Source organism: Hesperophylax consimilis, chromosome 12, assembly GCF_061612785.1.
Source record: "Hesperophylax consimilis isolate HC1 chromosome 12, BYU_Hcon_1.0, whole genome shotgun sequence".
Taxonomy (NCBI): domain Eukaryota; kingdom Metazoa; phylum Arthropoda; class Insecta; order Trichoptera; family Limnephilidae; genus Hesperophylax; species Hesperophylax consimilis.
The window spans coordinates 13,385,132-13,403,689 of NC_142847.1; positions in this window are offsets into that span (position 1 = coordinate 13,385,132).

The following is an 18,558-nucleotide window of genomic DNA, read 5'->3' on the forward strand; positions in this document are numbered from 1 at the left end:
TTGCCCAGAATACTCAATATCTTCAATTCACCCCTAAATAAATACAGAAGTTTGTTGCTGGGGCTATTCAGTTATGTATATAAAGAGAGAGAAAAAAATACTATTCCAATATAAAAGCTCGAAAAAAGGGCGTAAGTCATTAAATATACCGATACATAGAAATAATAAGCAGATTGTTTTTTTAGTCTCTGCACTACACTGATTTTTCAAAATCTTAAAGATACCAGAAATAAACTGCTCCCTTGCATCTCTTCCAAAAGTTACTTCGAAAAAAATCGTTATATATGCAGATATGGCACAGAAAACTATCACCCATAATATAACACAATTAGATAATTTGTTCATTACTTGACAACCGGTTTCAGACGTAAAAAACAAATACAGACAAAAGTAATAAATAAATGCAAGAGAAGTTCAAATAATCAACATTTTGTAGATAGATTTTATTTTTTATTTCATTTAAACGCCTGTAGGGCTTTTACCTATAATAATGTACATCTTTATTTTTTTTAGTTATACAGATTACATTTAAAAAATCAGTGTTAGCAAAATACAGGTTACATAAAAAAGTTTCAGAGTTAACAAAATATGTTACATAAAATACAAGAGTTTAAAAAATATAGGTATGGATAAGAGAGATGTAAGATAAGAGCCAGTATGGTCTCCAGCGACTTTATTTTCCTGTAAGATCAGTTTATACTATGCATGTTTCTACTGCAATACATTTTTTCTCTTACACGTATACCAAATTGTCTATTATTTTTCACGAGTTTCGTGGGCGTACTTTGAAATTTAAAAATAAAATATAAAAATTGCACAAAATGTCAAAAAGTTTGTTCCGTAATTTTAAATACGGTAAAATATTTGAATAATATTTTCTCACTGTTTGTAACATTCAAACGAAACATAATATTTAAAAAAAATTACAACCACTTGATGAAATAATTAAAATAATTAAAACTCTCAGAAAGAAGACTTGTTTCCGACTTGTTTTATTTTTTTTTAATTATAAACAGCCCTTATTTATTAGAACTTCTCGATCGAAAATTATTTTTAATTGCAACAATAATTTTATCGGGCTGAGTCATCTAGATACTTGTACCCTTTTTTTTCTTTCCTTTATTCGTAAAATATATTTGTATACAGTTTTTTACATGCTTTTCGACTACCACACTAGACACATGTCCGTATTATGGTAGTCGAAATTTGTATATAATTATATTTATTTAGATTGCATTCAGTCGGCAACAGCTTCGTAGAAATTGTAGATGTGTTCAACTATATTGAATATAGTTAAAAGAAGACTATAATTACATATCTCAGTAATAATTACAATTGAGGTGAGACCTTTCTTCCGCATGGGTTATATGTAATTTAATAATATTTTTTTTCTTTTGATCACTGTTCTCATTTGTAAAAGCTCATATGGGCGTAAAAAATATGCAAATATATATTACACAGTGTAGTGTTTCTGTGGTATTCTTATACTTTTCTGTTGCTCAAGGCTCGTTAGATGATTGATAACTCTGATGGTTCGTTTACAGATTTATTACGATAAAAGCAATTACAACTGAGCTGTACAATATTAGTTGGTACCGTGTACTCGCTAGTGGGTGGTTTTCCGTCTGGTGCTGCTCCGTCAGCGCCCGTAGTTAATGCTACCGGTTCGGAAGTGCTCGGCCTTCCCGAGCAGTTCCGAACCGCTTGTACAGTGTTGCCAGACACTGCACACAGTATTATATTGGTGTATTTAAAAACTGATGCAACTGATCGGAGGCAACATGCAAATATAAAAATAACACTTATAACAATTGGTGAACTAAATAGATTGTATTGAAATAGTTTTCATATAATTAAGGCAAGAATTTACAATGTTAATTTTCACGCTCATGTTATAAGTTTTTATAAATTCTGCCTTGAACATAAATAAAACTCGTTATTCAAACTTTGCCGTCAAAAAAACTTTTAAATCAATATAATAATGTTTCAAACAAACCAGACACATAATTATCATATTTCCACAATAATATAATATTATTTTGATTCCGTGACACTTGATCCCCCGACAGATATTCCCCCAACACTGAACCCACCAGACAGTTGACCCCCTGGACAGTTTATCTCTTGGAAAGTTGATCCCTCTGCAAGTTGACCCCTATGACACTTAATTCCATGAAGGATTTTTTGCTGTGCGTCTTGTGTCCGAAGAATCATCTGAACCTGCCTTTCGGGAGAGATCAGCTGTCCAGAGAGTCAATTTTCCGGGGGATCAACTGACGGGGGAATAACTAATAATAACAGTCAAGGGATCAAAAATCAAATCACTATTATTTCGTAGGTAAAGTAAACTACTTTTGATTCCATTGTAATAAAAATCGCCTATTTTAGAAAGTAATAATAAATATAAACCTAATTGATTATCGTGTTTGTTTTAAGTCATAATCATTTACCTGGGTTTTGAAAAAAAGGTGACAGATAAACTGTGTCATCCACACGAATTAATCATCAAAATAAATGGTTTTATAATGATCGTTATTTTAAGCTATTTTCAGATTATTAAGGAATGCGGATGAAAATAAGTTTTTTTATTTTCCTGTTGACTAATTTATTGCCGCTGATATGAAATTCCCCTAATTAGATTTGCTTAATGACGTTTCCCACAGATATAAGAAAGTAGGCTAGATCAATACAACTTTACTTTGATAAAGAAACCTTGTTTTATGCACATTAATTTTCCAATACATACTCTTCTTTTTTTCAGATGTTCTGATGCCTCTCACCACATTTTTTTCACTTATCAGTTATTTAAGCGTTTTATTTACAACTTTGTTCATTACCGTTACATCTGAACAATTTACTTTGTTCATTACTTATTACCATTTTACCACGCATTTGTTTAACGCTTCAGTTATTTTATTTCACTGAATTGACTTGAATGATTTGTAATGGTGGGACGAAAACTGCTTTTACTGATAATATGCCGTACTAAAAAACGTATTTAAAATTCTGAACAATTGATGAACAACCATAGCAAAATATTTGTTTACCAGTCGTGTTCAATTTAAGAATAGCGGAAACTCGTGAAAAATCACCGGACGTTATAATAAATTGTAGGATTTGTGTAGCTGAGAGTGTTTATAAAATACTAGTGGATCCCCGCAATGCTCGCTATTGCTAATGTCTTTTTCGGGCGTCTCTGACTTCTTTCTCCATTTACTACTGTATACCACAATTTTACTGTTAAAAAACTACATTACATCGCTTTAATTCGACTCCGTATCTCATTATGGTGCAGAGATATTGCTTTAAGTATTCTTCGGGCGTCCCCGGCAGGCTGAATTTGTACATAATAAAACTAGAAACCAGTTAGAATTTAACTTAACCATTTGGAATGCATTTTATAATATAAGACATTGTCCTGCCACAGACCGCCTTCTATGTAGAGAAGTTAAAATTTGTGGTTGTATATATTTTTGATAAGAAATCTGAAAAAAAATCGTTGAAAAATATTAAAAATATATTTAGATCTCGACAACAGCGCCACCTGTCGGGTCCAAAACTATTTGAAGCTAAAGCTGGGACCAACCATAAGTATTCACAGTTTCATTTTTTTTGTTTTTAACTTTCAATAATGTGTTTATATAAAGTCCCGTTAAACTGATTGACATCAGTTTGTCAACGGGTTCTCTTAACAATTATTTTTTTTTAAATACATATACAATTTTAACAAGTACATAAAATATACACATAATTACATTAGTACAAACAATTCTTTCACATGACCATTTTTTGACATACATTTCCTTCTGAGAGTCAATTCACAGCTTTTTATTGAATTGGAACGAGGTATTCTAGAGTTCTTTGACGGTATTTATTTAGGTATTTGGGAACTAGAAGTCCACCGTTTGCAATTAGTCTTGTATTATGATCATGTGTTACTATTTTATTATGCCCCGATTGAGATGTATGCTGAACGAACAGATAATAAATTTACAGAATTGTATAATAATGACTTTGGTTCGTCATGTCTTAGTTCATATTTGGCTTTGTTACCAATAATTTTACCAAAGAATATTGTTAATTTTGGACTAGAAGAAGATTTGTTTTTGTTAAATATCCCCATGAAGTTATTCCATATCTTATTAGAGATTTCGCCAACGACAGAAATTGAAATCGGTTTTGATTTTGTTTTGTTAAAAATCTATAATTTTTTGAAAATATTAATAATTTTTCAAATTATTTTCTATTTGAAATAGTTCTTGCTCGTTGTTGTATTGTGTACCGATCGATGTTTCAAAACTAAACAGATGCAAAGTGTTTTAAATGTGCCTATTTCTTGTCCCGCTTATCTGTATATTTACACATTACGTCAACATTAAATTACACTATCTATTTCTATACGTTGTAAACTGGACACTACTGCATTATGCAAATGCAATATTCGTTATCTGATAACATTAGAACTATAGCAATAAATGCAACCGTGTTTAATAAATAAATTTAAAATTGTACTATTACTAGAGAAGTAGTTTCGAGATGTCTCTTCCTTTTTTTATTAGTACCTACCCATCCAATAGTGCATGCTACCAGCAGGTATCTACCTAGACCAGGGCTTAGGGGATGCATTAGCCACGGAAACCCGGCAAGCAGGAGGGGTGACCATAAATCTAACCCAAACCACCTCCCCTCAATATGTCTTGTCACCTCCGTGGCGCCTGAAACTAGATACTGGATAGCGCCACTAGACACCTCCTAAACTGTGTCCCAAGGGTCAAGATTGTAGGCTCACGTGACGACATTCATTATTAACCATAGATATTTTTGACGCAACGATAAATTTAATAGTGTTTACTTAAGCATATCACACTTTTAACCAAGAGATATGTTATATATTGGAACGTAAGGGTTAAAAAATAAAATAGCGTAAGTAAAAATTACGTTTTCAATTAACATAGGCCCCAGACAGATCAAAATGATAATCTGTTCAAGAAAGAATTTCGACAGTGAAAATATTTAATTAATTTCACCCGGCCTAGGATAAATTGGTCTGACTTCGGTAACAAGAACACGTCCTCGTCACATTTCTTTCGGTTTAAAAATATGTCGTAGACGATTAAAAAATGTTTTATTTAAATGGCTTTAGCTCTGTTAATGACCGTATATTTGAAAAGCAAGACACATCCAACTTTCCTCCTTCTTTTCTCCTCGGTTTGGGCTCAGAGTTTGTGGGTTTAAAAAACGGTGAAATAAGTATGACCGGTCGGTGGCTTAGTTGACATCGCGTTTGGGTCCCACCCAGGCATAGTGTGTTCAATCTCTCGGCTGGCTAAGTCCTCCATCATAACATTGTATAATATATATATCATTATATCATTGAAAAAAACATCAAATCTGATCCCAAGTCGTTCTGGAAATATGTCTCATCCAAAAGAAGTGATGGTGGGTTTGTCGACCATGTCACTTGGAATGGACAATCACACTTGGGAATTGATATTCCCGAAGCATTTGCGGACTATTTTAAATCGGTTTACAGTCAGCAAGTTACGGATTTAAGTTCATTTAAACCGAGGAATTATACATCATCAGCAGCGCAGAATGTTGATATTCCTAACATTACAAAATCTGATATGTTAGCTGCAGTTAAAAAACTCAAAGCGAAAACGTCATTTGGACCTGATTTTATTCCGTCATTTTTATTAAAGGGTTGTATAGAGCCTTTATTAATACCCCTACTTTACATTTTTAATTTTTCACTTAGCACGGGAACATTTCATAATTTATGGAAGATCTCTAAGGTTACACCACTGTATAAGGATGGGGATAAATATTTGGTCTCTAACTACAGACCAGTAGCGATCCTCTCCTCTCCGGCAAAATTGTTCGAACTAATAATTCATAAATATATCTACGCCCAAGTAGAACCTTATTTAATAGACGAACAACATGGTTTTAGATCTGGCAGATCGACTGTGTCAAATCTGATGGTCTTTACGGAATATGTATCTCAAGCTCTTGACGGTAACAACCATGTTGACGTCTCATACAACGGCTTCGCAAAGGCTTTTGATACCGTAGACCCGCTGATACTCTTAAATAAATTAGACCGTTTTGGATTCTCGGTAAAAATTTTAAATTTATTTGTAAGCTATTTATCAAGTAGACAGCAATACGTAACGTATGGTATTTCTAACTCGTCGTACTTTCCCACAAACTCTGGGGTTCCTCAAGGGTCTAATCTTGGTCCTTTACTTTTTTCCCTTTTTATTAATGACATTCATCATGCTATAAAGTTTGCGAAATTTTTGTTATTTGCAGATGACTTGAAGCTATTTTTAAGAATCCGGACCTTAGAAAACTGCGCACAGCTCCAGAGAGACATAAATGCTATCGTGGTATGGAGTGAAATTAACAAATTAGGTTTTAATTTTAAGAAATGCGCCATAATGTGCTATACTAGAGCGAACACTGTGATTTATTACAACTATAGGATGTCCCAATGTTCTCTTAAACATATTTCTGAACCGAAAGATTTGGGAATAACCTTTGACCCACACTTAACATTTCACGTTCATATTGAAACGATATGCAGCAGGGCTTTGAGAATGCTTGGATTTGTGCTATGTAACTCCAGGCATTTCTGCAGCTCTGCCGTGGTTCGCTTGCTATATTTTAGCCTAGTACGTAGTATTTTGGAAAGTGGCTCAATAATATGGGGACCAGGGGATGCAACGTACACTTCTATGGTAGAGAAAGTACAAAAGAAGTTTCTACGTTATCTTTATCTTAGAGACTTCGGGTACTATCCCTATTTATACCCATCAGCCTTCCTTTCCGGAATGCTAGGTATCGATAGTCTTGTCAACAGGCGGAAAGCTGCGTTGCTGATGATGGCCTATAACTTGTTGAACGGTCACATCAACAATCCAGAAATTTTGAATAAAATTTTATTTTACGTCCCTGATAACTTCGCAAGAGCGCGTAGACACAAACCATTCATTCTTCCGAGATGTAGGACTAACTTACCATCAGCATTGCCTCTCGGAAGAATGATAGGCCTTCTTAACTCACTAGCCTCTGACATCGACATTTTCCACCTGCGCATCACTAAATTTAAATTGCTAATTAGGCAATTATGATTGTATAATGTATCTTTGTTAATGGATATTTTTATTCTGTAAATATACATGTAAAATATAAATAAATAAATAAATAACACAAGCAACATTTGCGCTTACTGTACCTAATGGTAGTAGGAGATTTTCACATATTGTCAGGTTATTCGTAATCCGGGAATGTTTGTCTTTCTTAAAAAAAAAGTACAAAATGTATGGTTGTTGATAATATTTTTTTTATTTGATTCAGCCATTTTTCTTTTTTTATCCAATTTTTTAAAATTCTTTAATGAAGTAAACCCATGTAAAAAAATACAGCGTGTTAAATAAACTCTTGCAATATGTCGGGCGTACGATTTTTTAAAATAATATAATACGTTAGAAAGATGTTCTTTTAATGTTAATACTCATGTATTATTTATTTTAACAAAACAAAAATCTGAATTTGGTAACATTTTGCCACCCGTATTTGCACCAACGACGAACACTTTGTATTCACTTGCCATAGAAACCGTATTAATCGTTAGGTCGATTTCTGGTTTTCCACGCTGTCCAAAACTAGATATTTATGGGATTTAATGTTTTCAATTCAGCAATATTTTTTCCTGCAAAATTTGTAGATAAAGTGTTATATTTTGCAACCCAGATCTAGCCACAAATATATGTACACAACCAAGCGACATGCATCACGATTGTAAACCAAATATAAATTTGACGTTCCTGGAGCGGTTTAATATGCACGTATCTGAAACGTTAAGATATCGTTAGATTTATGGCTTTGTGTGGGCGAATGTTAAAATAAATTTGAATTATAGAAAACTTGTTATGATAAATGCTTTTCTACTTTAAATTTTTTGCACTCACAACGTTACTTGATAACATCTAAACCAAGAAAAAATATTTTTTAAAAGCGTCATTTGCTCTTTAAATAGAAAATGTACCTATAACAGTTTTTTAATGCAGAACACACCATTTTAACACAAAAATAAACAAAGTAATATATCTGTTTGGGGTCAGTGGAACAATGGAATCCACAGCATTGTAAGTTGAATGAAACCCTGGAGAATAGGGGGAAAAGAATAACTAAAAGTTTAAAACGGGGAATGTAGGAGATTACCTAGCTACCAGATCTATATAGTAAATATAGTTAATCTAATCCAAGCAACGGAACAATTTGATTCTAAAAGACAGTCTACAACCAGGGTGATACCTAAAAGCTTCCTTCCTAGAATGAGTTGCACGGAGCTCAGGAGCTTACTGCTCTGCAACGGTAAATACATATCACATCCATAATATTTAAGCTTCTGATTCTTATTAAATATGCATTCTTAAAACTCGCTTAAATATATATATTGAATATGGAAGCGTGAATTTCTCGAATTTGAATACAGCCACCGCTTTCCTTGAAGGAAAACAAAGACTATGAAATAGTAGAAAATATGGTCAGTAAATATAGTTAGCTGAGATTAAAGCAGAGCAAACCTGAAAACTCTTTGTTACGGTTCGTGAAATCATCTCTCCATTTCTATTCGTGTATTTTATCAAATGCGACTCAGGGAGTAAAAGTTTAACTGAAAACGTTTCTTTCTGACATTTCAGGGTATTTTCAGTTTTAACAGTATGTCATTACTTATACCAGTTTATATGCCTTTCAAATAAATACCACAGTACCACAGGGATCAGTCCTTGGACCTCTATTGTTCATACTCTATATTAATGACATGGTGAAAATATTTTCAAAATGCAAAGTACGACTATTTGCCGATGATACACTTATATATATAATTGGAGAAAACTATGAAGAACTAATACATATTTTAAATAATGAACTAGATAATGTATCAAGATGGCTAAAAATAAATAAGCTTAAATTAAATACAAAAAAAAACAAAATGTATGGTAATTGGTTATAAGAAGACATCCAGTGAAAGCAAAATCAAAATTGATGGTGAAATTATTGAAAATGTTACCAATATAAAATACTTGGGAGTTATAATAGATTCCAAACTGAACTTTAACAAACATGCGGAATATACCCAAAAGAAAATTGGTAAAAAAATATCTTTTTTGGGAAGAATTCGCCAAAAACTGTCCGAAAAAACTGCAATCACCATTTATAACTCCATTATTGCTCCACATTTTAATTACTGCTCAACTATCCTTTTCCTGTGTAACGACCGAGAGCAAAATAAATTTCAAATTCTTCAAAATAGGGCAATGAGAACAATACTCAGACGAAATAGGTATTCAAAAGTAAATAAAATGTTAAACGAACTAAATTGGCTAACGGTGAAACAGATGTTGACCTTGAACACGATGATATTTTTACACAAAATTGTAAACAACCTGCTACCCAAATATTTTTCGAATAAAATTGTATACAACAAGGACATACACAAACATAAAACTAGGACGTACAATCAAATTAGGCTACCAAAGAAGGACAAAGCGAATACCCAGAATACTATATTATATAAAGGGATGAAATACTATAACGCGCTGCCGGAAAACCTTAAGTCTGCCCCAATTGAAAAGTTCAAGATGTTGTGTAGGAGCCACATCAAGCAAGAAAAAAAACATAGTATATTTGTATGTAATAATTAATTAGTCATTTGTAAACTTAAATGTAGAAATTACTAAAATAAAAACAATAAATAAATAAAAAAATAAATTGAAACGAATCAACTTATTGAGTATATCATCTGAAAAATATCTTTCAAAAATCAATTAAATCAATTTTGAATTGGAATGAATGGTGCGTAAAAACGTGTTGAATATTAATGTTCTTGTGTAAATAGTATTTGCTTTTTATAATGGCTCCTTATAAGTGAACAAGTGAAAAGCAGTGTTAAAAACACATTCCGTCTTACTAAAGAGATTCTTTTACGCCGATTCAACGTAAGTGCGGTAAAGCCGGCCTTGAGCCTGGTTTAAGACCGTTTTAATATTTTAGGCTGATGGAGACTAATTTGATAACTTCCTTATAACATGGCAAAAAAAGTCCTAAAGATTATAAACGCCATATATTATTTATCTAATATGTGCCCCTAATTTAAACAAAAATAAAAATAATTGAACCACACATACACATGCCTTACTAAGGGCCAGTTGTTTAACAAAATTTCAACAATTCATGAAATTTCAAAGTTTATTTTAAAGCTCTGTTGAAGTTCTATTCGAGTAATGTTATTATGGGTCAGATGTTTCACAGAACTGTAAAATAAGAGAACTTGGATATAACTTTCACAAAACTTGAAAATTAGCCTTGAAATTCGATAAATTGTTTAAATATTGTGGAAAAAAGTATTTGCTAACTTGATTTTTTCCAGTGAAAATCACTACGCGACTACGTAGGTCTCGTAGCCACGTAGCGCCCTGCGTAGAGGCGCAACACGTGGAAGTACAACCTCCCTTGTCAAATATTTAGCGCATTGTTGCTGAGAGACAAAAAGCCCAAACTTTAGTAGCTTCGTTCTTCTTCTTCTTCTTTGGTTATTTATACCTCCCCGGGGAAGAAATCCAAGAAGCCGAACGAAGCGAAAACAATGATGACAAAAGACTGTATTATTTGATGCACTGAAATATTCTATGTAAATTCAGCCTTTTCAAACCGGATTTTCAGAATATTTTGCTTGAAGGAATAATGGATTATTCTTACGTTTTGTGAAACTGATCCTTTTATTCTGCTCGATATGGAACGTATAGCTACCGTATCCAGTATCAGGATATAATGGATATTGAAACGTTTCGTATCTTACCTTCTATTTCTAAGAATATTATACGCGCATCAAGAGGAAGCCTTATTGTTTGAAAGATTCTAAGTAGAACTTTATAGAGAAAAGGCGTGGAAGTCCAATATATTATAACCCTACCAGTTCCAGTTTTCGAAATTATTCGAAAAAAAATAATTGAGTCGTAGTTACTTTGTATATATGTATTATGTTCAAAATATTTAAAGGTTTTATCAATTTTCCCAAGATAACAGAACGACTGGATGATCTTTTGTGTGAATTAGTTGACCAAATTCAACAAATAACTTTGTTTCACTTGATTTTAAAACGCAGTACGGTAAATGAAATGAGGGTTGGTTAGGTACGGGAGTGAAAATGTTTATAAGATTTTATTTTATTCCAAAAATATTTGAGGGTTACGACGAACTCAAATTTTCGGAAAAAGACAAATTTATCCAATACATAAATTAAAATTTTAGTCACATCAAAGGTAATTTTTTCTTATTGTATTAAATTAATCTTTCCCTTACTGTGCTAAAAAAATCCACGCGTTCCGGTGCTGTGTAGTCAATACACATCTCAAAATAAGCGTTTTATTTTCAAAAAAATATAAATATTCATAGCTAATCGATTGTGTTTATTATATTTCATATAAAAAGTCATAAAAATTGTGATTTAATTGCTGAAAACATGAAAAAACCATTGGCAGATGCTAAAAAAACGTGCGAAGAATCCACATCTAATGACAGTCCGCGACCGACTGGCTGGCGGCTGGCACACACGCAACTATGCGGTCGTGGGTATCGATGGTCTAAATCAAAATACAACTGCGGACGGGTGGATTTCTCATGTTCCCGCATAGCAAACTAAAGCAGGACATCAGGAGCGTGTCATTTCCTCGCACACTTATCGCGTAACAGTGTCACACGGTTGATTGTCTTGGTGTATTTGTTCCCGATTTTTAACAAAAATCTCTGATTTTTAATTGAATTTGAAAACTATGTAAAATATTATTTTTAATTCAGTGCATAAATGTATAACGGAGGAATACCTAAAATCTGAACCCAGAATTTATTATATTTATGTAGTTTTTAAAGTTATTAGAAGCAATGTATAGTAAATATACACCACAGATAAGGAAATATTAACAGTAAGTAAAAATATGATAAAAAGTAAACGAACAAATATCGGAATTACCGCATAAACGTATTACCATATAAGATTGACAATTTGTCGGCACTAAGAATATTATTGAGTTATTTCACTAATTTAAACACGGTATAAAGTAATGTTATCATTATAGTTAAATAAAATAAAATATCAAATAAATAGAATATTTTATTTTCATTGAAGAAGAAGAAGAAAATACTAATAAATCTAAACGAAACAGAAAACAGAACAAGACAAAATAACGATAATATCTTGGAAATTAACCCAGGATCGCTTGTTTTACCGAGACAGGCGTCTTAAACCACTCGACCGTTCGGAGATATTTATTAAGCGTCATATATGTCGATATCATATTTCAAAGTCAGAATTAAAAATATCATCTTGCTACTATTTTTCCCATATTTTTGGCATCCACCTTTTTAAATGAAAACGAAGTTTCGAATGAAATTGGTTTGTAACCTAGATAGTGTCTCGGATACACATATACGATTTTTATTTATTTGGGATACATGTAGACTTTTTTTAAAGTCTAAATGAATATTCAGTAACAACTTTTTTTACTTATTTTGAGGCTTATACCCATCAAAGTATTATATCATTAAAGAAGCATATAATACTAATAAATCTAAAAGAAGTACAAAATGTTGTCATCTTTTGAGACGCTGGGTGGAGGGTCTTTTTTAAGGAAAGGAAGGAGAGGAAATTCTGGGAAGGCACAAGGTATGAGAGTTTGGTAGGAATCTGGGGAATTACGGTTATATGAATACATCCCTTCCACTGCGGCGCTAGCCGATTGGTCGAGAGACATGTTGGAGAGATTAGAGGGTCTCCCCAAACCATTCTCTCCCGATCTGGCAATAAATGGTTTCAGGGGCGGCGGTGCTCAAACCCGCCTCCTAAATTGGAAAATGACTAGAACTAGAACTACAGTCATTAAATAACTTAAAATTATCATCAAACTATGTATGCACAAGTTGATATACAAGTGACGATTAGGTACTACAATAAAAACGGAGAAACGAAATTTAATAAGATCATTGGGAGTGTATTATGATATTGAACTAATAAATTTAATAAAATCATTAGAAGTGTATCACGATATTGAACTCATAAATTTAATAAGATCATTAGAGGTGTATTATGATATTGAACTAATAAATTTAATAAAATCGTTAGAAGTGTATTATGATATTGAACTAATAAATTTTATACGATTATTAGAAGTATATTATGATATTTAACTAATAAATTTAATAAAATCAATAACAGTGTATTATGATATTGAACTAATAAATTTAATACAATAATTAGAAATATATTGTGATATTGAACTAATAAATTCACTGAATTGGAGATATTTCACACCTTGACATTTTCCGTCCTTTACTAGGAGCGACTAATAAATTACATTAGCAGCAGAAAAGTTCCGCCTGATTGTTACACTTTTGCAAGGCGGGAGAACAGAAGAACGGAGCCGCTAGTTCCAAGAATAGAAGTTCAGAACTGTATCTCCCGACGGAATAGACGGAAGTTTTCCTCCAATAACTATAAATTGGACAGGAATGTGTAGGTCGATACCAATCTACCAATGATTGTACTTATGTGCCAGACTGTCTTTTGGCTTCTGGCGGCACATTCGCCTACATTAGCGGCTTACTGCCAACATTCATGGCCAAATTTCGACACTGGAGTGACTGGTCAATTATTTACTTGGAATAGTATATTGTTATCGGTGTTCTCGAAATGAAATTTGTAAGTGACAATGTTTTGCTGGTTAATATAAGTGATTATTTTTATGGTAAAATAGTATGTTATGTTTACAAAATAATCTAATTTTTTTTTTAATGATCATTTTACTACAGAAATATTGTAATTATTTCATAATGACAAAATTTGAATAAGACGTTCACAGAAAATTAACTTTGTAAATTACTTTTGAATTCAAATTCTGTGAAACAACCTCTCCTAAGGAATATAAAGCGTCAATTAAATTTTAACCTTTTTCATGTTATTTACCTGCATTGTTTTTTTTTTTTTAATTTTTCGACATTATTCCACTATTGTTTTTATAAAAATTATTCACATTTAGTTCTGAATTTATTTATTCAAAATTTTCCTGTATTTTATTATTAATTTATTAAAATTTTACCAACTGCATTTATAAAATAATACAAATGCATATATTGTTTAAATTTATAATAATAAAAAATTTCATGTGTGACATGTCAGCTGTGTGTGAGAATGTGTTTCGAAAAATTGATTTTAAGAATTATTTCGGCATTTGCTGATTGTTTAATTAATTTTAATTTACCAAAAGCTGTAACTGTAACTGAGCGTAGTTATGCAGAAAGCAACCAGTCTAGTTTCCAGTATGATAGTTTTGTCTACGTTCTGCTTAAAACAGCCAGGGTTTTTCCATGTAAAAGTCTCAAATAAATGCGCATTGGAAATTTAACTGAACACAAAATCGGCCATCAACAATCTGTTACAGCCAAACTATTTTTAAATGTTATGTAGAAAGCGGCCACCCCGTAAAAAATTAATTGAAAAAAGTTATGAATAAAGTTTGAATGAAATAAAACTTTTGTCTTTATGATTAGAAAGTCTGCATACGAACCTTGGACAAATTAAAAAATATATGTATGTGTCTCATCCAAATGTAGAATTCCTTCAAATAAACAAATAAACATAAACTTTACCCGCACGTCGTAAATAAATACGGCCGCATTCACACATGGACGTTTTAATCCGGAAAAATTAGATGGACAAACGGTAAGCCTATTTGCCCTGCCCGGATTAGCCGCACAGTGGACACTAATGCCGCCTGTCCCGCCGCGCCGCTTGTGAACCGGACTTTATTTTCCACTGTCAGGGAATTAAAAGTCTACTGAAATTATTCGTTACATGCTTTACGAATGTTTTTTTCATCCGTAGGAAGAATTTGAAATATACACGATGTCATGAATTTAATTTGTATTATGCTGAATATTTAATACACAATAGCAAACATAAAAAATTGGCACTCTCTATAAGTAAACAGTCATTTTCAATTTCAAGACAAAACTAACTGTGTCCGAGGTTCAAAACTGATATAACTTGAGTTTTTTGTCAATATGAAACGCAATATTTATTTATACACTTTAAAAAAATATAAATTTTTTAACATTATTATCCTTGAAATGTATTAGATTACCTTATAAACATACAAAAAAGTATATCTAGTAGTTATTTTTCTATAAATCTTACAAAAACGCCGAAAAACTCCAGCAAACCGTAGAAAGCAATTTTTAAAATGCATGGCTGTTGAGTGGGAAAAAAACGTGTCGAGTTAAGTTCACGAACAGCTGTTAAAGTGTTAAATTTTATAAAAGTTTCATTCATTCTTCTGCAATACATACACGACCAACTATCAGACACAATCACTGACCAATAGGATGCATGATCTGGGCAACAAGTATGGGGCTGCTATTATTTATTTATTGACTCCATTTATAGAATTAAGCATAATCTATAATCTATACCAACACTGTCGAATCTTACAAATTAAAGTAGCGTTGGTAAATTACTTTTAATGTTTTGTCTTATATGTAGTGTTGATATAATTTCTTTTTTACTTTATGTTACTCTTACGTTTTACTAATTTTGCGTCATATTTAGTATCTTTTTTAAATTATTTCTTAATATTTTCTCATTATACTTGTAATCAAAATTTAACAATTGTGTATTTTGTACCTACTTTACAATAGATTACCTCTATTTACTATTAGTATCTTCTGTATAATACAGATATTCTCCTATGTACACTGCATCATGTATCACATTTATGTAAAAGCCTTTTTAGGAGTATATATAAATAAATAAATCTCAGTAAATTTCAGTTGATCGAGAAATCGTAGAAGACCGGTTCAGTTCTAACAAGTAAAAAACAGGACGGCCACGGAGCAGAAGGAGTGAAGTTAACGCGTCTGCACGAGAAGATCAAAGCTGGTCGATGTGAAAGCGTTCGACTGCTTTGGCGGTACCCACATCAACTTTATATTTAAAATTGAAATTTGACCATACCACTGGTGAAGAACATGTTCCCTGACAAAATGATACAGCGAAGAGGTGAAAACCTGGGACCCCCTGGCAAACCAGACTTGACACCCCCTATTTTTATTTAAGTCAGGTTTTCTAGAAAGTCGGGTATACTTGAATAAACCAGCCACAGCCCTCCAACTGAAGGTGAATTAATAAAGAGATCATCCGTCATTTGACGTGGTTTGTGTCAAAGAGTTTTTCAAAATATTCTTGCCAGACTCTAGGAATGCCAGCGCTGCGATGTTGGATATATAAACAACATTATTTTTAAGAAATAAATATCCTTTTTGTCTTCTTTTATTTGAATTAATATTCATTTCCTTAAGACTTATATGTTTCTTTTTAATGAGATTTCGAAAGAATGATAACTTATGTTGCATCCTAAGTTTATTATAAAAAGGTATACTAGACATTAAAATTTCTGAACGGTAGACAAATAAAATTTGACAACTTTCACAACAACAAAAAAACATGTTTTTGCCAAATAACTCAATTCAGTTGAATTATGTGTAAACAAATGTAAATAATATACAATATTTTCATATTTAAATATTTTTCGTTTAAATAACAACACACATAGAAACCAAACACTAAATAATAATTTTGTATAATTTTTTGCAGAATTTTGTTCCTGGGACAAGGGAAGAGTTTGATAATAATGCGATCAAAACAGCCTCATTAATTCTAAAAGTACGCGCTTTCCCATCGTTAGGGCATATTTATGTGACTTTCAGAGTGTATTTTTATCTCGTTTCAATTGGCGAATGTTCGATAATTGATCTCTGGTTCGTAAGAAAGAGTAAATTTAATATGGTCTTATAATGAAGAGTTAGTAACTATCAATTAGTAATATAAAGCAGATATTTTATGTGAATACCAAACAAGTACTTTAAGACTGAAGCCAGTTGACATCCACAGTTGTGATATATTGTAAGGCTGGAGGGAGTGGAGGAGAGAAGGAGATTGACAGAAGGGAGGTCGGAAAGTACCTGACTGTTCAAACCTGTCGCCAAACCCAGTTAAGACATTTTAGGCACAGTTTTGGTTCTGAAAGGTGACCTCCCACTAGGGCAATACTGAGAGTATCTAACTCCCTGATTGAATATCCGTTAAAAATTCAATTAAATAATACAATATACTGGTATGTTACAATCGTAGACCCGTGAATAATCAAAACAGTGTGAATCCTTGACAAATCAGTTTAATAATACAATATATGTTACAAGCGTAGACACGTGAATAATCAAAACAGTCTGAATCCTTGACAAATCAGTTTAATAATACAATATATGTTACAAGCGTAGACACGTGAATAATCAAAACAGTGTGAATCCTTGACAAATCAGTTTAATAATACAATATATGTTACAAGCGTAGACACGTGAATAATCAAAACAGTCTGAATCCTTGACACATCAGTTTAATAATACAATATATGTTACAAGCGTAGACACGTGAATAATCAAAACAGTCTGAATCCTTGACACAACAGTTTAATAATACAATATATGTTACAAGCGTAGACACGTGAATAATCAAAACAGTCTGAATCCTTGACACATCAGTTTAATAATACAATATATGTTACAAGCGTAGACACGTGAATAATCAAAACAGTCTGAATCCATGACAAATCGGTTTAATAATACAATATATTTTACAAGCGTAGACCCGTGAATAATCAAAACAGTTTGAATCCTTGACAAATCAGTTTCCAAGGATATCAGATATCAGGTCATTGGGATAAAAATATTTTACTATAAAAATATTTAAACAATTCTTCTCAACAATCAAGCATTTTCTATTTTCTTACAGTGTAACCTCATCGTTCAGACTTGTAACAAACCCATGTTTCATGAATCGGTGTCAAAAATCGTAGATTTTTCTTACTCTGTTTCAGTACAGGAGTCCCCAAGTTTTATCTGAGATTCATTTTTATTCGCTTGCCAATATAACTATTTGATATATTTATTATGGTCATAAGGCATAAAATATAGGGGTGGTTGTGCCACAAAGTTGTCGATGGAATGCCCATTGAATTGGGTATGAAAACACACCGCACGGAGCACACAACCGTCTGGGGATACAAGGGATGGTCGCACGTGACATCACGTGTCCGTTCTGCTTAGAGACTTGAGACAAAAAACATGGAGGATATTATTTATTTAATTTTTGTCATAGTTTTTAAGTATAACGGTCATATGTGATTTGAACAACTTTTTCGTTAAATTATTTTGAAGGTTATACCCATCAATGTAATATATCATAAAAATAATACTAATAAATCTAAAAGAAACATGAAACAGAACAAGACACATAAAAATAAAAAGATAACGGTCACAACTAGGAATCGAACCCAGAATTTCTTTTCTTACCGGGTTATTTATTAAGCGTCATTCGATCTCATCATTCAAATTCTGAATTAATAATATCATGTTGTAGCGATGCTACTAGAATATTCGGGA